Source organism: Xenopus laevis, chromosome 9_10S, assembly GCF_017654675.1.
Source record: "Xenopus laevis strain J_2021 chromosome 9_10S, Xenopus_laevis_v10.1, whole genome shotgun sequence".
NCBI classification, from domain to species: Eukaryota; Metazoa; Chordata; class Amphibia; order Anura; family Pipidae; genus Xenopus; species Xenopus laevis.
Window position 1 is genome coordinate 64,959,806 of NC_054388.1, and position 21,388 is coordinate 64,981,193.

General features: G+C 39.7%; 1 protein-coding gene across 2 annotated transcripts in view; it reads right to left on the reverse strand.

Annotated features, from left to right (window-relative positions):
• The window catches only part of scn1a.S (sodium channel, voltage gated, type I alpha subunit S homeolog), a 106,278-nt gene extending 98,022 nt beyond the window's left edge, over nucleotides 1-8,256 (reverse strand). For both annotated transcript variants that reach the window (XM_041578053.1, XM_018238840.2), the window contains exon 1: nucleotides 7,541-8,256. The gene's annotated coding sequence lies outside the window, so the exon portion shown is untranslated. The remainder of the gene's footprint in view (nucleotides 1-7,540) is intronic.
• Nucleotides 8,257-21,388: the final 13,132 nt, after the last annotated feature.

A 21,388-nucleotide genomic window follows, 5' to 3' on the forward strand; every position in this document is an offset into this window, starting at 1 on the left:
TCTTTTAATTATTTGTATTTTTTTTTTTAGTTATTTATCTTCTTATTCAGCTGCTCTCCAGTTTGCAGTTTCAGCAATCTGGTTGCTAGGGTCCAAGTTACCCTAGCAATAATGCATTGCTTTAAATTACGTACTCGAATTTGATTATCGGAAAGCCTACATAGAAACATGAGTAACAGAATCGGCAATATCTATAAACTTGTAGCTTTCCGGAGCATCTGTTTTTTAGATGGGGTCAGTGGTCCCATTTGAAAGCTGAAAAGAGTCAGAAAAGAAGGCAAATAATTAAAAAAAAAAATAATGAAGACCAATTGAAAAGTAGCTTAGAATTGGTCATTAATTAATTTAGCTGAAATGTGAACTGCCCCTTTAAAACAGAGCTCTCTTTTACATATACAGGATAGGAATAACTGATAAAAATAACTGAATCTAATGAATCATTTTTATTTTTTTTTGATATTCTTGCATTGTTCACTTGCATTGTTTTTTTAATGTGCATGTGTGTGTTTGGATAAAAAAGGCCTGAATTCAGACAAATTTTATGAAATTAATACAATCCTCACATTTTCTACTGCACTACAAGGGGTGTAATGGTCAGAGGAAAGTGCAAAGGATGAAAACAAAGAGGAACAAATGGTCAGACAGGTCTACCTGTAAGAGGTTACAATCTCTAGAGAAGCAGAAAGCCTTGTAAAAAAAGAGACAATGAGAGTTTTATTGTATTACTGATAGAAAAGAAGCTGGATATCTATAGTAGTCCATGAATGAGGGCTACGTTATCTGGCATGGACCTGCTGCTGCTTTAGAAACCTCACTATAACAACTTAGTTGTAAATATAGACAAAGACAACCTGTTATGAACTTTTCACTTTGGAGCATATCAGCAACCTGAAATTCCTAAAATGGAACTCCTAAATCTCATTGTCAAAAGCCCTTAAACCATTGCTAGAAATAGGAGATGTATGAAAGTATCAGTATTAGCAGTGAAACGCATAAATGTAACCTATTGCAGACAATGTACAACAACATTTCAAGTCAATTCTGCGTTTTACTATATATATCCATATACTACAAACCCAATGCTCACTCAATACTCCATGTCCCATAGCACTTACTAGTGGGGATAAGAGATATAGGGATTCAAGTACAGGGCAGGGTGCAAAGTGCAACAAATGGGTGCACCCCTCCATGTTTTATGGACTTTTGCACTTTACTCCCAGGGCCAGATTTACATAGCAGGAGCCCCTAGGCCTGCTGTCATTTGTCGCCCCTGTCCCCTCCCCTTTTTTCATGTAAATTTTCAGAACACTGGGGATTGGCTCATGTAAAGTTTGAAAAATTATCGTATCTCCTGCGCATCCCCAGTGTTTCTAAATCCAATGTGGGTGTGGTTGGGCAGCATGCCGCCCCCTAAAATTCTGCCACCCTAGGCCCGGGCCTTTGTGGCCGTTCCACAAATCCAAGCCTGTTTACTACATGGGCACACATCTTTATGCTATCCAGAAAAATGTGCAAATTAGGGAGTGCTAGCTGGTTTAGGGTGCAAAGAAGCCCTGTCCTTATTACTTGGCTTATAGCAGGGCTGACACCCTACGGATACTATACTATACAGAAAGCAGATATGTCCTATATGCAAGTGCTTACTTACTGCATCCAGCATGAATCCTATACCAGTTCCTGTCTTACAGATGGAGCAAGCTTTAACAGTGCATTATAGCTAACCATTGTGCATCTCAAAATCACTACAAAGAAAAATAAGCAGGTGTTTCTTGGCACCCTGTGAAGCGAGATGCATTACTTAAAGGAGAACTAAAGTCTAAAAAATAATATGGCTAAAAATGCCATATTTTATATACTGAACTTATTGCACCAGCCTAAAATGTCAGCTTCTCAATAGCAGCAATGATCCAGGACTTCAAACTTGTCACAAGGGGTCACCATCTTGGAAAGTGTCTGTGACACTCACATGCTCAGTGGGCTCTGAGCAGCTGTTGAGAAGCTAAGCTTAGGGGTTGTCACGAATTATCAAGCAGAAAATGAGGTTGGTCTGTAATATAAGCTGATGCTACAGGGCTGATTATTTAATTCTGATGCTAATTGCACTGGTTTCTGTGCTGCCATGTAATAATTATCTGTATTAATTACTAATCAGCGTTATACTGTGACATTTTTATTCTATTTGTTTTGTATATTGTGAGTGGGTCCCTAAGATCAGTAAGTGACAGCAGCACAGAGCATGTGCAGTGAATCAGCAGACAAGAAGATGGGGAGCTACTGGGGCATCTTTGGAGACACAGATCTTTACTGCTTAAGGGCTGTGGTTGCCTTGGGCTGATAGAGAAGCACAAAACATCATGTACAATATTTCTACCTACTTCTTTAGTTATGCTTTAGTTCCCCTTTGAGCAATCTGTATGCAGCAGTTTGACATGGACGTTAAGGCTATTCACATGTAGGTGATAATTCTATCCAATAAAAATGTTTGAACATCAGTTTAAACATACTATATTTATACAGACATATAACATATGCTGCTTTACTACACATTAGTGTTTAGTAGTATTCTTGAATTGCAGCTTGAACCCAATTTTTGTATTTTTTGATGTTGGATTAAAGTGCAGCAGTTGAAGTTTATGAACTCTTTTTTTAAAAAAAATCCCTACTTATCCTATGATAAACATGCAGTTCCTTCTGCAACAGTCTCTATACTATCCTATCACTGTCAAGAATTGTTATTGGATTTTAATGCCTCATGTATCACTCATACCTATTATTAAACAGATTCATCTCAGTCAGAAAACGTTAGCAATGCATTCATTATACAGTGCTGACCTCCAGCTAGATCGATATCTTCCTTTGCATAACTTATTATTGACAACTGGGCCCAAGAAGGCAACAGAATAGATACTGTATATAGCATTCCATAATAACTATGTAATAGATTTCTGTGATATTATGCCATTGGTAAATGTTCCATATCTCCCCTTCAGTAGAATACAAAGCATGGGGCTCATCTGCCAATGCTGGCCAAATTTGTACTTGGGCAATAACCCATAGGTTAAAGATTTTTTTTAACCAAGTGCAGGCAGAATACTGAAAGCTAATTGGTTGCCATGGGTTACTGTCCAACTTTGAAAAATTAGCCTTATGTTCCAGGCATTTGTTTTCTACATACAGGGAGTTACTTGCACCTGATTTATATAGAACTCATACTTATAAACGGAGGCTATTACACTAACATACTGTGGTTTGCTTGGCCTTTATTAGCATTTAGCTTTAATAAACCACCTGCCCCAATCCCCTCTGGCGTGTGTTGTCTACTGCAGAGTACAGAAAGGTAAAAATAAATATTGTGTTAAGACAAACATCTGTCTAAGTTGCATTTAAGGGTCTGGCCACATGAGCAGATTCTGGGAGATTAGTCGCCCCAGCGACAAATCTCCACTTCTTCAGTGCGATAAGTTGCATCTAAGGGTCTGGCCACATTAACAGATTCTGGGAGATTAGTCACTCCAGCGACAAATCTCCTCTTCTTGGGGGCAACAATATCCCTGCACTGCCTTCCACCTGCCCTCCGCCGGCTAAAATGAAAATCGCCTGATGGAAGGCACACGCGACGTTTTGTTTTCCGAAGTCACCCGAAGTTACCTCACAAACTTTGGGTGACTATGAAAAACGAAGCGCCGCGTGTGCCTTCTACCAGAAGATTTTTATTTTAGCTGGCAGAGGGCAGGGGGAAGGCAGTTTGGGGAGATTGTCGCCCCCCAAGAAGAGGAGATTTGTCGATGGGGCGACTAATCTCCCCGAATCTGCCCGTGTGGCCAGACCCTAATAAATAAATGTATATGTTACATACAAATTCAACTTAAGAACAACCTACAGACCCTCTCGTACGAAACCCAGGGACTGCCTGTACTTGCATTTAGCTGCATCAGTGGGAGCTGTCCAGTGCTGAATTAATGAATGGGCAGATGGAGATAGAGCTGCAACTCTTGTTTCTTTATCCAAGCAAGCCAGTTTCGCCTGTGATCAATAGCATGTGGAAAGCAGTATTTGCATTTGAGGCAATCAATACCTTGCACAAGACATCTTACCAAACAAATTAGCTTCTGTGCAATGGAAAGAGCAACAGTTTGAGAAGATGCTTTGAAAGTAGTGATTGTTCAAACAACAGTGGAATAATGGAGATTAAGTTTGCAAGCCATGTGAATTATGCACAGGTAAGGGGCTTCGAGCAGGAGGTCTTCTTCAGTCCACATGCTTTCCCTTTGAACCCACCAATGCTGTTTTAAAGTCAGACTGAAATCATAAAGATTTGTACCAGAGCTGGGGAAAAAAATTGTAGGTACTGGGAAAACTGGGGTAGATGGGGGGGGGGGAGTGAACACATGATTGTGTTTGTTTTACATTTTTAGACCTGTATAAAGTGTTTTTTTGCCATATTGTGCCTGCTGTCCCAACACCATGATCAGAGTCCCTCCCCAACTTTTGCAGGAGCTGCTACATGGCTTGTTACTGAGCTTTGCATCTCTCTTACACCCTACACCTCTGCTCAGATAGGTGCTTGCTATAGATAAAAGCCTATAGAAAATACTAAATGTTCTTGAGCTGCAGTAACCTACAGGATGATTTTATATGTCCCTATGAATTGTATCCTTACTAACTTATTAATAAGATGCATATTCATTGTAACTGCCACAGCCTAGAGGCTATATCCTTCTAAGATCTAATGAGGGAGAAGGGCAATTTGGGTTCTATGACTGTTTTAGGGATGGTCCTTTTACTCTTGTAGATACAATCTCATTACCTTTGATGTCATGAACACTGACCGGGAACCTCCTGAGGCCACAAAATGAGGAAAGAAAAACTCCCAGCAAACCACAAGCCTATCTTACAATTCTACTGAATCAATACAAGGCATGAAAAATAGCCCACTTGCACAATTCTATTAAGTATTGAAAGAAAATACAGTCGCTAAATAGTTAATACCTATTTGGTAATGCATTAATGCATTTAATCACCGGAATGTTGAATCTGAATATGGACCCATGGTTGAAATGGTGTATAAACTGATACAATACCCACTCTAAACAGTCGTAACAGTGTTTCCCACTATTTTGTATTGGTTTAATAGGTGTCAATAAATGTGGTCATTTAATATGCCTGGACTGTCTATCTATTCTGAAGATTGATACCCTACAGCATTAGCAGTAATCTACTTTTGTAAACTGAACCACAGACTGCTGTAACAATGGTCATTTACAAGGGATTTATGGTTAACTAGGCCTTACATAAGTCTAAATAAATAAATATGTATTTTGTATATACACACAAACATATAATCAGAAACGCAACCCTTTATGGATATGTAAATAAATGTTAGAACAAAAAATCCTGAGCTTTCTGCAGATGTTACATAGATGGAGCATTGCCATTACCTAGAAAGATACACCATCCCCCCTGCTCTTGTAAATTCCGATTACCATCAATTCCTTCAATGTACAGAGTGGCCCATGTTCACTAAACCGTGCTTTAGGCTTGGAGAAAACCCTCAAGATTTTTTAATCAGAACCAAGTTCTTCAAATGCACACATATGTCAGGAGACATATTTATAAAAGCAAACAATTGGACCATATTACAGTTTTATTATTTTTAAATAGTTTATATATTATTATATTATAGTATTATTATACAATTAATTATACATTTCCAGTGTCTACTGATACCATGTGTGTGTGTGTGTGTGTATGTATATATATATATATATATATATATATATATATATATATATATATATATATATAATATATATATATATATGAAGAAATGTGATTTGAATACTGGGCTCCAGTACCACTATCAGTGCAGGGTTGTACTATCTTACCAGAGCACAAAGGGATATCAGGTTGGGCCCAGGCCCTATTGGGCCATAGGTCAGTTACCATCAGCCCTTTATTTTCACCATAGGTCAATATAACACCGATAACATTTGGCGTTGTTTCCATCTGTTTATTATTGAGATTGGGCCCTGGATGTCAGGTTCTCTGATGGATCCTTGGCCCAGTCTAACACTGAGACAGGGAAGACAACCAAGACTTTTATTGGAGTTCTGGAATTTAAGGCCTGTTGTGGACCTCAACAGGGCCCCTCCTGCTCCGAAGAAAGCAAGGCAGAATCTGGGCCCTAATGGATCTGATAGGGCCTGCTGTGTTAGACATGGAGTGGCTGACAATTTGTATGGGGTCTGATGGTGGCTAAGGCCTAGTTAAAACTGATGTTGTGATCTTGTGGTTCCAGGAAATTTTCTATGTAGGTTAAACAGATATTATTATTATTCAACATGTTCCCTAAGTTAAATTTAAAGCATTAAGCACACACATCAAAACACATCCTTTCAGCTGCTGTTTTTCTAAACCTCCCAGCATCCTTAGCAACCAATGAAAATACTGTATAAGAATAACATAATCTACGGAATTCTTTTACAAAATGCTAACTGTATCTTTGTGGTAACAATGAAAAATATCCTTGACTAAGAGGATGCTGGGATTTGTAGTTCAAATGCCAGTATGTGACCCCAGGTTGGGTGAAACCTAAGAATACGATAGATTTGAAAGGTTTAAAACACCAAAGCCTACTAATTCCATAAAGACAAATCCTGATAATGCTAATAATTAAAAATGAGTACAATTTGTATTGTTCCATTAAGATGTTAAAAAAACAATATCAAATCTAACCAATCAGTAAACCCACAGCTGTAAAGCCACAGTCCCTGTGGTATTCGACTCACACCTCCTAGCATGTGCTATGGCTGACCTTCAAAATGTTCTTTATTAATTGCAAGTGACAATATACAGTCACCAATAGAATGAGGATAACAACAATAATCGTAATAATAATAATACAAATAATAATCAATCCCCTTCAGCAGCCTTATTCTTTTCCGGACTGGTCGTTTCTAGAAATGGTCTCTACCACCCATTCTCAAAGCAGAAAAAAAAAAGGCAGTAGATGGCGTAGAGCAGGGGGAGGAGAGCCATAAAATGTAAATTGTAACTAGAAGGTCCTCTCTTGCCTATGGAGGGGCCTGCAGTCCTTTATAATGCATTTCTCTTTCTTTCTTATGTACCCCAGGGGTTAATTAATTAAACCAAGATAATTACTATCCCCCCAGAAGCAGCATCTTCCCTTGTATATAGCCCATCCCCCATCATCCCAGAGAACAGGTATCTTCTATCTTTGTGTGTGTGTGTTTATAAAAATGTAAGTGTGGACAAACGTTCCTGTGTATATCTATCTGTATATACACAATGTAATACGGTAGCTACATAGTCTATTCCAATACAGATACAAAATTATCATTATGGCCCCACATCTCCTGAATAATCACAATATTAACACGTTGAAAGCCGAAATGTAGCAGCAGCTGCAGGGAGTAGATAACCGCAACCCGATCCCTGGTCTCAAGATGAAATCCATCAGCATCAGCTGCTTCCTAAGGTGGAGGCAGATCAGCATCAGGACCAGGCGTGTTGTACTCACCCGAGCAGAGACGCCTCGCCTCCCTCTGGATCAGGGAAAGCAGAGCCTCTAGGTTCGGTCCATCCAGACGCCTGTAAGTGTTTTATTCCACAGCTGAATGAGATTTCTCCCTTTTCTCTGTCCTCGGTCTGTGTGTGTTTTTTTTTGTATTCCCCCCCTCCCCTCCAGCGAGATCCTTTCTGTGTTCCCCTTGTGCCAGGCGTGTCCCTCCTGGATTCTGACAGTTGCAGCTATAGAAGGAGGAGGAAGAAAAATGTCGCGCACGACAGAACGCAGCAGCACAGCAACAGCAGCGTCAATGACAAAGCCAGACACCTTTCCAGGAGCTGGAGCTGGGGGGCTGTGAATGAAAACAATAGCTGGGCTAGGGGAAAGCAGGAGGCAGAGAGATAAAAGGTGCCTCCCAGGCAGATGAGCACTGTCTCCTGTGCTATTCCCACCCCTTCAGCATTATTGGTTTGCACAGTGCTTGTTGCGACTACTGAAGCCAAGGAAGTCGTCCCTAGTGATGTCACTAGCAGCCCCCTCTCAGGGAACAGATTTGCTAGACTTTTGGAGAAAGGGTAAGTAGAGGAGGCTGTTATACATATCATGACCATGCATTTGGAGCTTTGCATAACTTCAATTGCCAACAAGAGCATGAATGCAAACGGGCAGCTGCTGCTGAACCTCTCCTAGAACAACATGTCTATGCAAAACCATGACTGTCATTACTCCTCACCTCTTATGTGTATAGTCAGGTGGTGACTGACACTCTGCCTAGCAAAGGCCTCTATAGCAGCTGCAGCTCTCATTGTTTACAGCTGACATCGATGCACCGTCTCTCAGGCTTTTTATTTAGGTTTTCCCTGCAGAAAGCTTGGAAGTATTGGACGTTTTAGCATTATTAACCTCTTACCTGCTGTAGAATATAAAATATACAATACCATAGATCTGTTCTGTTCCAGGCTGCCCATTGACAAAAGCCATGAGGCAAGATACAAGCAGGCTAGGGGTTAAAATGGTGCTTAAAGGGGATATAAAGGCAAACAATAAAATCCGATTTTTACTTTCTTTGATGAAATTGAAATCTATCTCTAATATACTTTTATTAAAAAAAATATGTACTGTTTTTATAATAAACCTGACTGTATGTAGTGAAATTCCCTCTTCGTTTTACTTGCTTTGAGAGCTGCAGATAGGAAACTTCAGATGGTCCCTAACTGCTCTGAAGGGAAACAATCATACTTTCAAATGGCAGGGGGGAGCCCCCCACCTTACTTCCCTGACCTCAAGCAACTTTGTTTGTTTTCCCATGAAGCAGCTGGCAACTGTGTATAGATCTGTATCCGCAGACCCAGTGCAGTCTGCATATTCTGAATATTAATCAGTCTTGCTGTATCGGCTTCTATGGCAGATATTATTTGACTTGTGCTGTCTTAATAATGTATGACGATCCCTAAGCTTAACCTCCCAAATGAAGCCCAGACCATACTGAGCATGTGCGTGGTCTTAATCTTGCAAAGATGTTTAACAAAGTTACAAGATGACAGCCCCCTGTGGCCAACTTTGAAAAAATAAATCATTTAATTAGGCTTCTGGTGCAGTAAGTTAATGTTTATGTTTACTATACAAAATACTGCATTTCTAGCATTATTCTATTTTAGACTTTAGTTCCCTTTTAAACATAGTTGCTCAAAAAAGTTATTCACATGTTCACTTGACTACAAGTCCCACATAAGCAGAACTATGTCTACCTTTATGTTTGATTACATAGTAATATGTTCCCTGTGTAAGGTACCTGCAATATGACAGAATAAAGCTGGCCAAACATATAAGGCTAGTGGTACATTGATATGTTTTTCACTACCTTCAGCTACCTGAATGTGTGTGAGCTGACAGTCAGGGGATCAACTCATGTCTGCACACAGAGCAGATTTTGGCACAAATATGCATACTTTGGTGTTTCCATGCTAAAATCTGCTCTCTGTGTGTGATAATGGGACGATCCCATACGTGTCAGTGTACACATAATTAGGGAGCAGCTTGGCTGTTCTCTGCTGTTGTATATTCCACGGCAACGAAAATCAAATTGGCCTAGAGATTCAATCAAAATTGTCAAAAATTGGGCAAACCCCCTCATGTGGTCCTCGTCTGATTTTGAAACCTGACACAGTCCAATGAATTCTATAGACTGATAATAAGCTGCTGATTTTATCTGTAGGGGCCAAGTTAAATTCTTATTGGTCCATGCATCGCCATATATAGTGTGCGACCAGTTATAGTGCTGCCAACCGAATTCTATTGCAGATCTCCAAAAGGGTTGTCAAAAACAAAATTACAGTTGTAAGAGGATCATTCCTACTGGCATCATGTCAGTTATATTGTTGTTATCTAACATACTAAGATTATTTAAGATTTATTGTGCATTGTCGCCTCAAGAAGCATCCTGGTGGTTTCTGGACTGCAGCTCCCATCATGCTCTGACCTGTTATAATATACTGGAGAACTTTGGGACTTGTAGTCCAACAACATATGGGTGAAACAGCACTTATATGGATAATATAATAAAATATACGCATGCTTGACGTGTGTGGGCAGGTGTGTGTCATTCCCCGTCTGCTAATATAGAACGTTACATGAGTAAACAAAGCAACAATGCAGTCACATTAACCAGAATAGGTCATGAAACTTCATTTACTGTTTGTAAACTCAAGATGAAATGGAAGAAGGACATCCGGCTGTCACTGTCATTTTTATGGAAAGGTTTTTTTTTTTCTGACAAAAATATTTTCTTAAATCTAAAGCATTGCTCTAAAGCAGGGATCCCCAACCCTTTCACCTATGAGCCACATTCAAATGTAAGAAGGGTAGGGGAGTAACATAAGAATAAAAATAGTTCCTGAGGATGCCAACAAAGGGCTGTGGTTGGCTATTTGGTAGCCTCTATGTGGACTGGAAGCCTACATTAAGCTCTATGTGGCAGTACACATGGTTTGTATGCAACCAAACTTGCCTCCAAGCCTGGAATTCAAAAATAAGCACCTGCTTTGAAGCCACTGGGAGCAACATCCAAGAGTTTGGGGAGCAACATGTTGCTCACGAGTTACTGGTTGGGACCACTGTTCTAAAGTGTGACATTTATCCAGTCGGGTTGTTCACCTGATCAGCCCACAGACCAAATGGATGGAGAGTGTAGGAGGGTCCACACACAGAGATGTTCCTCTGTCAATGTACTATGTTGGCACTGACCAGATAAAATGTTGTAACCTGCCTGATTATGGAACAGACCAATATCCATAATACATGCATAGTCTTTGGCTCAGTTTTCTATGATGTTATTGGTAAGTGTACGACCAGCTGGGCTATGTGGAAGTACAATTGTAGCCTGTTCTGCAATGTCATGTGAAAACTGTCTTTTCTGAATAACTTTGACACCTAGACAAACTCTTTTCCTCTGACCCCCCTTACAGGATCATGTGCCAATTGCATATGAGAGGGGAAACCCCCACCCCACAACTCCTTCACTAGGTTTAGCCACAAGAGGCTGACTGGGGGTGCTTTATAGATACCCATATAGAAAATACTGCCCTACTCTATTCATAACAATTCACAATATCCTCATAGCTGGATGCTGGTTTTAAGTGGTAATTACCATCTGAATTTTGCATTTTTTACGTTGCACTTGCTGCATAAATGAGCTCATAGTCTGTAAATGACACTGTATGGCTGCTCTATTTTATTTATATTAAGAATACTACCCCAGCAAATACTGAAATGGCCAATTAAAAGAATCCGTCACTAGCGAGTCTAAGCAGTTACAGCTTCAGCACAGCCATTAGGTTTTGTGCCTTTTTATTTTTAACATGGAGGGGCTAGGTCCAGCTGCAGTAAGACCAATCATCAATCTGTCCTACAAGCTGGAAAATCAAAGCAAATATCTGATTGCTATCATCCCTTACAAACAATACCTGGATATCTCCATGAATACAGCACTGCCTGCATTTGCCATCACTGTATGCACGAGGGTAGGTCGGACAGGGAGGAAGGCTTCCTTCTCTCACCCCCCTACTTGGCTAAAACTTTTAGATCATTCAGATGTGCAAGTTAAGGAGACCATTGGATGCAGGCCACAAAGGAGTCCTGCACTTTCTGCCTTATGTCCGCTAACATTGTGTCTCCTGCACCAGCACGTTGCAGAGTGTGATTAGATCCAATGTATATGCTTCTTGTATGAGCACTAAGGAGTGTGGTTTTGTATGCTGGAGTCCTCTAATACTTGTATCTCTGGTTATGGTTAGGTTAGGTTAGGTAAAGTTGTGCTAAGATAAGGACTCAGGCTACAGCTGTATATCTATCAATATAGAATATGACTGTGATTTTCTGGAATGGTTTCCAATTTTGAGCATCTTGGCCTTCTTCATCCTGTAAGTAAGACTTTGTATTCAGTGGGTAAATAAATGGTATATCCAATTTACAGAGTACAATCTCAGTACAGGTATGGCATCAGTTATCCAGAAACCAATTATCCTGAAAGCTCTGAATTACAGGAAGGTAATTGCACATTGATTCAATTTTAATAAAATAATTAAAAATTAAAAAAAATTATTTTGTCTGATTATTCCTCTGTGATAATAAAACAATGCCTTGAACTTAATCCTAACTATTTTATAATTAATCCTTATTGAAGGCAAACCAATCTGATTGGCTTTAATTAATGTTTATAGTGCAAAAGGTCAGAAGTGCGCCAAACCCTCTAGGTAACAAGCCGAGGGGGCTGCCACATGCAATCGTCCCAGGACCCGACTTCTAAATGCAGACAGGTGTCTGCTCTTCCTCTTCCCCTTTCCAGTCCCCGTGCACCCCCCACTCACTTCCTGCTGTGTGGCAATCTTGGACCCTCTGGCTGCCAAAGACCCTCTTGCACTTCAGAATCGTAAGTAGCCTTTTTTTTACACTTATACACACATTTACACACAAATACATAGTTACATAGTTAAATCGGGTTAAAAAAAAGACAAAGCATCAAGTCCAACCCCTCCAAATGAAAACCCAGCATCCATACACACACCCCTCCCTACTTTTACATAAATTCTATATACCCATATCTATACTAACTATAGAGTTTAGTATCACAATAGCCTTTGATATTATGTCTGTCCAAAAATTCATCCAAGCCATTCTTAAAGGCATTAACAGAATCAGCCATCACAACATCACCCGGCAGTGCATTCCACAACCTCACTGTCCTGACTGTGAAGAACCCCCTACGTTGCTTCAAATGAAAGTTCTTTTCTTCTAGTCTAAAGGGGTGGCCTCTGGTACGGTGATCCTCTTTATGGGTAAAAAGGTCCCCTGCTATTTGTCTATAATGTCCTCTAATGTACTTGTAAAGTGTAATCATGTCCCTCACAAGTGCATTTTTTTCCAGAGAAAACAACCCCAACCATGACTCCCCTCATAATTTAAGTCTTCCATCCCACTAACCAGTTTAGTTGCACTTAGTCTCTGCACTCTCTCCAGCTCATTTATATCCCTCTTAAGGACTGGAGTCCAAAACTGCACTGCATACTCCAGATGAGGCCTTACCAGGGACCTATAAAGAGGCATAATTATGTTTTCATCTCTTGAGTTAATGCCCCTTTTTTATGCAAGACAGAACTTTATTTGCTTTAGTAGCCACAGAATGACACTGCCCAGAATTACACAACTTGTTATCAACAAAAACCCCTAGTGAATATACACACACACAATACACATTTTACTTAAGGTAGTTTTTTTTTTCTTTTGTGGCTTTTTTTCTTTTGCATGCTCTTGCACCTATTTACACACTCACACTCACATACACATATACACACATTCACACACATTTTAGAAGGATACACACATGCTTACACAAGCACATACACTTTTTCTTTTTACTTTTTTTTAGCTTTTCATTTTATCATATTGCCTCTTGCTTTTCCTCTAAAAACGGGTTTATTTCACAGCGTGACTATTGGATCCGGTATTCTGACCACTAACTGCTCTGTCGGATCAGTTATTTTGTTATATTGTTGATTTGTGTGATTGTATTTGATTGTATTTGATTTTTGTGATTTTATTGCAGTTTTATGCTTGCATTGTGGATTGTTACTTTTTTTTGCATAGCTTTACAGTTTGCTACTTTGGAGTAAAAAATATTTTTTTATAGATTTTGTATTTGTTAGAATGTGTACTTTCCAAAAATATATGGTTTTCAGGGGTCTTTGTACTGTAAAGGAGTCTTATGACACATAATATGCAGTCAGGAGGATTTGTTCTCAGAATGTGAATTTTTATTTGGGGTCAGTACATGCACCTGCTTTGGTATATCTATGCATATTGGCAGTGTCGGACTTGGACACCAGGGGCCCACCCAAAAACCTTAGACCTGGGTCCCACCAAGAAAATTTAGGCCAGGGGCCCACTCTCAGTACTATTATTCTTCCTCTCCTCACTCAACCTCTATTCTCCTAGGGGTATATTTATCAAAGAGTGTAGTTAATAGTGAAGTTCCGCCACTAGAGTGAAATTCCGCCACTCTCCATTCATTTCTATGGGATTTTTCACTTCACCCATTGATAAATACGCCTTTCAAAATCCCATAGAAATGAATTGAGAGCTACAGAATTTCACTCTAGTGGCGGAACTTCACTCTTTGATAAATTTACCCCCTATTCTCTTTAGTTATACATCCTATAACCTATTATTCCATCTTTTTAGCCTCTTTGTTTTCATAGAAATAGGGAGTGGCCAAATGTTTAGCAGCACAAGGATTTTTCTTGCTGCATCTTGCTGTGAGGTGGCCAAGCCTCTACCCTTGTGCACCAGGCATCTCTTTCATTTCGTAGGGTGTGCGAGGTCCTGCATTGTTCTTAGCCTAGCAGCACAAGGGCCCACTAACACCTGGGCCCACCGGGAGTTTTCCTGGTGTCCCGGTGGGCCAGTCCGACACTACATATTGAGCATCAAACTGTTCATTAGACCCTTGGCGTTAATATTTTGAGTGGTTTACCTTTGTATGCAAGAAACTGGGTGAGGTAAATGTGGCAAATTGCAATATTTTAGGTGTTTTTCAGAAATGTCATAAAAAATGCTGCATTTAGCATAGCTTTGTAGTTTGGTAGTTTGGAGTAGAAAGACATACTGTAATTACCCATTTCAAATTCATTGTGTACTTTCCAAAAATATACGGTTTTCAGGGGTTTTTTGTTCTGTTAGGTGTCTTACAACATAATACATAGTCAGGGGGCTTTATTCTCAGATGGTAAACTAGCAGCCTAGAAAATTCATATGCACTATTTTTTATTTGGGGTCTGTACAGGCCACATACTTTGGTATATATATGCATACTGGACATCAAACAGTTCATTAGACAGACCCTTAGCATTCATATTTACGGTTAGCTACCTTTGTATGAAAAGAACTGGGTAAGATAAATGAGGCAGATTGCAATATTTTAAGTGCTTTTCAGAAATGTCATAAAAATGGCTGCCTTTAGACAGTGTAGCTTTGCAGTTTGGAGCAGAAAGACATAATTACCCATTTAGGATTCGTCAGAGTGCAGACTTCCCAAAATTATATAGTTTTCAGGGGTCTTTGTACTGTTAGGGGGTCTAAGGGTCTTACTACACATAATACACAGGCAGGGGGCTTTGTTCGTAGAAGATAATTTGAGGTAATGTGGCATTAAGGAAAAACTTTTTCACTGGTCTAAAAAATACCTTACATCCCCAAATTCCTATTGAGGATAATACAAAAGTAAATTAAATAGGTGTATTTTAAGACCAAGTTGTTCAAAAAGTATACAATTTATTTCTCAATCAGAATTCATAAAATCTGGCCAGCCAGAACACAATAAATAAATAACCAGTAAAATTACATAAAAACAATTATCAAATTACTTCAGGTGGCTGGTCACTCGTTTAAAATTCAATAATATAATATATGCTCCAAAGTTATGATAGGTGGTTGCCCCAATTGTAAAATAGCAGTTACGTAAATAGAAGGCTGTAATTTAAAGTTCTCCAACTTCCTTAGTATTTTAATAATAACATTTTGTTTGGGATAACCAACAAGCACTACACTATTTTGAGTTCCTAACACTTTAGAGAAGATTCTTCTTCCCATTCAAACACAAGGCTACAACCATGAAAACTGGTTGCCAGATGGCTTAGTTCACCTTTGCTGAAGAAAAGCTTCTCAAAATAACTTCTTCCACTGGGTTATGAAATAGACGTTTGACGTATGGGAAGAAGATGACAGAAGTAGCCTGACATTGTCGGTCACTGACACCACTAACACATCTCTCTAGCAGTCGGTGAAGTGCAGAAGAGGCTGATGATGCCACTTTCATACACCAGATACTCGTCCAGTTTTGCTTGGACCAGTTACTTGCAAAACAGTTCAATGAATGGATTTTGTTGTCTCCCATGTGATTTAGTTGTATAATCACATTTACTTTACAGTGCTACGCAATATGTTGGCGCTATATAAATACATGTTAATAAAATAATAATGTCCACCCTAGCACTACTATGCCTAGCCATGCTAAGTTTGAGTTGAATCACTTTGGCATGACATTAAATTCTTCAAGAGCACTGCAGTTTTACAACAGTATACAGAATCTAATAGTTCACATGCCAGTGTGATCTGGCTTAATTTTTTTTTTATTTTGGTTGGATCTCCATAGTGTACTAGGCTCTAATGCTCAGTTTCTTGTTGCTTTATACTAGTTTTTCTGACTTTTTTCATTGTTGTTTTCATGGAAACAGCCCTGTGTTATACCTACCATTTTTCCTGAGGCTCTTATATGTAAATTAGCATTTAATTTCCCACTGCATATAATGGACCAGGACTCACTGTCTCCCACTGTGTATAATGTGCCAGGACCCACTGTCTCCCACTGAGTATAATGTGCCAGGACCCACTGTCTCCCACTGAGTATAATGTGCCAGGACCCACTGTCTCCCACTGAGTATAATGTGCCAGGACCCACTGTCTCCCACTGAGTATAATGTGCCAGGACCTACTGTCTCCCACTGTGTTTAATGTGCCAGGACCCACTGTCTCCCACTGTGTATAATGTGCCAGGACCCACTGTCTCCCACTGAGTATAATGTGCCAGGACCCACCGTCTCCCCCTGAGTGTAATGTGCCAGGACCCACCGTCTCCCCCTGAGTGTAATGTGCCAGGACCCACTGTCTCCAATACACAATACATTTTGAAAAAAAACTTACTGTTTAACCCAACCGGCGTGCAAGCTCTATTAGCCCACCTATCTGGTGGGGTAAAAGAAATTCAGGGTGACTGGTTCCCTTTAAGTTAGCCAGTATATGGTCAAATTTAGCCTCTCCAAACAAAAAAATCACCCTCCGCCTATGGGTCCAGTCACCCAGTTGGTCTGGTGCTATGCACTTTGGCCACACATGTCAATAGGCAAATTGCATTGATCTGATTTGGGTTGTTTTTTTTATTGCCATTCATGTACAGTCATGAGTAAATTTAATTCTACATTTAGTGTGATAAGCGGTCTATTTGGAGTCCCACATATGAGCTAATCATGTGATCAGAACGGATTGACTTTTTATGGTTCAGCCGACGTGTGTGTGTGTGTGTGTGTGTGTGTCTCTAGCCGAATCTTTATTTTCTTGGTTAAAAAATTTCAACACTGAGTCATTTGCTAAATTAACCAGAAAGACGTTGCCTGGGGTCTAGGCAATAACCGCTGGGCATCAACAGGGCATTATCTCTAATTTGTAGAAATTGCATTGTAGATTAATAATGACAAAATAATAATTAAAAGATTTAAAACATATAATTCACACAAGATTCACTCTATAAAGAAATAAAATAACCCCACTGTACTTCACTCTCAGCTCATAATGAGAAGTCAACAACACATTGAATGATTAACTGTGGATTATCTATGACTCTGGAAAGAAAGGGGACTTTCCATTGGATATGTCTCCTTTACTTGGAGGAAAAAGACCTGAAATACCCGAAACCCACCGATGAGAACATGTAGTAAAAGTAGTAATGAAAAAAAAGTAAACGTAAAGGATCTGTTATCTTGAATGCTATGGACCTGGGGTTTTCTGGCTTAGGGGTATTTCCATAGTTTAGAGCACCATTACTTTAAAATACCTAAACCCTTGAAATTAATGTACAGCTGTGCAGAGTGCAATTTACATTAAGAGACCTATTCATTATGCTGTGCAAAATTAAATCTGCCAAAAAAATGGTATAAAAAGCTATGGAAAATAAATGGTGAATTTATCAAGGTATGTTTTACACACTACGTTTGTAGGTAAATTGCAGCAGAATTTGTTCAAAGAAAAAGTGCAAAAAAAATGACACCATTTTTTACACATCAATGCCTGGATGTGTGTGGCAAATTTTTCTGCTGGTTTTAGACCACATAATGCCACAATTGTTCTTTTTTTCCTAGTATTAAAAATATCAGCTGTTTTTATACTGCTAAAATAACGAATTTGAAAAGTAGCACCAAATTCAGTTCGGAGAAACAGTCAGTCACCAGAAAATGAGAGCGGTTCTAAATCCAACCATAAGTCTGTCCCAGTGCACCCCCTAGTTTTCTGTAGAATTTAATTAAAAAAAAATAACTACACATGCAGGAAAATTGACCAATTTCATCTACAGGTAATAATTAAATGCAAGAAAATAACCAATTAAAATGCTGATTAGCTGCACTATGTCAGCCATCTTGCTCTTATCTTACACACAGTTAGTATTTTTTCATTTATTCTTTATTATATTACACTGGAATCACACATTGATGTATTTCAATACAACTTCTACCACTCGTCAGAGCCGACCAGCTAAACCCCAACCCTGGCACACTAGTGTAACTCGGTACCTCAGAAGATGTAGTAGATCAGCTGAGCAACGGTGGAGAAAGTCACAAACTAATCCTGACTTCATCCACTTCAAATTCATGCTCTCCTGCTACAATCAAACTCTATCATTAGCTAAAGAACAATACTTCTCTTCTTTAATCTCCACTCTGTCCTCTAAACCGCAGTGACTGTTTGCCACATTTAACTCACTCCTATGCCCCCTCCACCCATTCACGTAACTGCCTAAGATCTTGCTCATTTCTTTAATGAGAAAATAGATCTCGTTAGGCTGAGCACAGCGTCTGACAACAATCTTAGACCAACGTGCAGTCCATTCACATCCATTCTGCACTCCTTGACCCCTGCAACACTAGATGAAGTTAGCAAACTTCTAGCCTGCTCAAAACCCACAACCTGCTCACTTGACCCCATACCCTCTTGCCTCCTTTATCCAATATCTAATACACTCTCTCCTGCACTTACCCACCTGTGCAGCCTTTCACTCTCTACTTTTCCATCCTTATACAAACAAGCACTAATCACTCCTATCCTCAAAAAACCTTCCCCTGATCCCAGCTCTCCTGCTAACTATCGTCCGGTTTCCCTTCTTCCATTCCCATCCAAATTGCTGGAAAGGCTTGTTTACAAACGCCTGATCCAGCATCTCACTCACAACTCCCTTCTTGACCCCTTGCAATCTGGCTTCCTGCCCATCACACTCTGCAGTCACCAAAGTAACCAATGATCTTCAACTGGCAAAGTCTAAAGGTCCTTATTCCATACTAATCCTTCTAGATCTCTCTGCAGCCTTTGACACAGTTGACCACACACTCTTCCTAGATATTCTATTCTCAGCTGGCATTCGTGACACTGCTCTTTCATAGTTTACATCTTATCTGTCTGACCGTTCCTTTAAATTTGCCTTCTCTAACTTAACTTCTACTACGTTCCCTCTCTCTGTCGGAGTTCCTCAAGGCTCTGTTCTAGGCCCTCTGCTGTTCTCGTTCTATACAATTTCAACAGGAAAACTTATTCAGTTGTTTGGATTTCAGTATCACCTTCATGCTGATGACACCCAACTCTACTTGTCTACTCCTGATCTTTCTAATTCTGTCCTTACCCAAGTTACAGACTGTCTCTCTGCTGTCTCCTCCTAGATGTCACAGCGCCTGAAACTCAACCTTTCAAAAACAGAACTCATTATTTCCTCCAAGATCTTCCCCTGTCCCTCAGATATCACTCACAGTAAACAACACTACCTTTCATTCCATCACACAGGCACGCTGCCTAGGAGTTACACTAGACTCGCATCTGACTTTTTCAACACACATTCAAACACTTGCAAAATCTTGTCATATTCAGCTGCGCAACATTGCCTGTTTGGAATCAACTAAATCACTGATTCAGTCTCTCATCATCTCCCACCTTGATTACTGCAACCTACTCCTTGCATGTATTCCAACAAGTCACCTTTCACAACTCCAATCTATGCTAAATGCTGCTGCTAGACTCACCTCTCAACATCAGCTGCTCCCATATGCATGTCCCTTCACTGGCTCCCAATCTCCTTTAGAATCAAATTCAAATTACTAACACTCACTTTCAAGGCCCTTAATAATGAAGCCCCTCCCTATATTTCATCTCTGATCTCCAAAGCAAGCCAACTGCTCGACTTTCATACAAAGCAAATACAGCCTGCATATGTGAACCTACATGTTGGAAAGACAGATCACAACTTCCAGAAGGAGAAGCCAATACGTGGATACAAGCTGCTGAAGAGGAGATTAAACCTCTGTATAACAACCACACCTGGAAGCTTATAGAGTTACCAACAGGAAGAAAAGCTATTGGCTGTAAGTGGAATTTTAAAATCAAGTATAACACTGATGGTACAGTTGAGAGATACAAAGTCAAAGTATATAATAGCCAAAGGATATTCTCAAAAGTATGGAGAAGACTATGATGAGATATTTGCTCCAGTAGTTAAGCACACTACAATTAGGACTCTGCTCACTGTATCAGCTGCAAAAAAAATGCAGATTAAGCACTCTGATGTCAAAACAGCTTTCTTACACAGCGAGCTAACATAAAACATCTACATGAAACAGCCACAGCGTGCGTGCCCCTGCTATCTCAGGTAGTGGGCAAAAAAAATTTCAAGAGTGGCTAGCATGGATGCTGTCCCTGTGGCCTGGGGTCTCTTTTCCCCAGGCCCCTCCCCACAACCACAGGTCTCCTTTCTCTATAGTCACAAAAAAAGGAAAATGTATTTTAATTGGTCTGTGCGTATTTACTAATGAAATTTACCATGGCATTTTATAGAGTAGTAAATCTGACAAGGAAGTGAGAAAAAGCTGTACGGTTTTCTTATGCATCAAGTGCTAGAACTTATTAGAAAGCCATTGGCTAGTCTGGGATTCATTAGGCAGCAACTCAGCATGAGGCAGGAAAACAACTGACAGTATCATGTAGTAATGCATAGTGACTGACACGTGCTGGGAATTCATTATACATTGAACTTCAAAATTGGCATAAGCATTTATATTCACTGAATAAACCAAAGGAATAAAGCCATAACAGGTTACAGAGGAGACACTTTATAAATACGTTTTGCACAGTGTTTTACTATTGTGTGGTGCACTTACTAAACCAAAATATGTTGGTTGTGTTAATGTTGTGCATGGATAGAAAACTGGCTAAAAGATCATGTATAGAGGATGGTTGCCAATGATGTATTATCTGCTTGGAATAGGGTTCTTAGTGTGGGGCCACAGGGTTCTACAAAGTGTGCACTTTTATTCAGTTTGATCATTACTGACTTGAGGGAGACAACTCTAAGCATTGTATCTGTGGTTGCCAATGGCACAAAAACAACATAGGGCATGCACAATGTGGCAGGGGTATCCTTGCAGGGGTATCTGGGCAAAATGTCAATCTTGGTGGCTTAGAGGCAGGTGAGATTTAATGCTGTTAAATGTAAGGTGATAC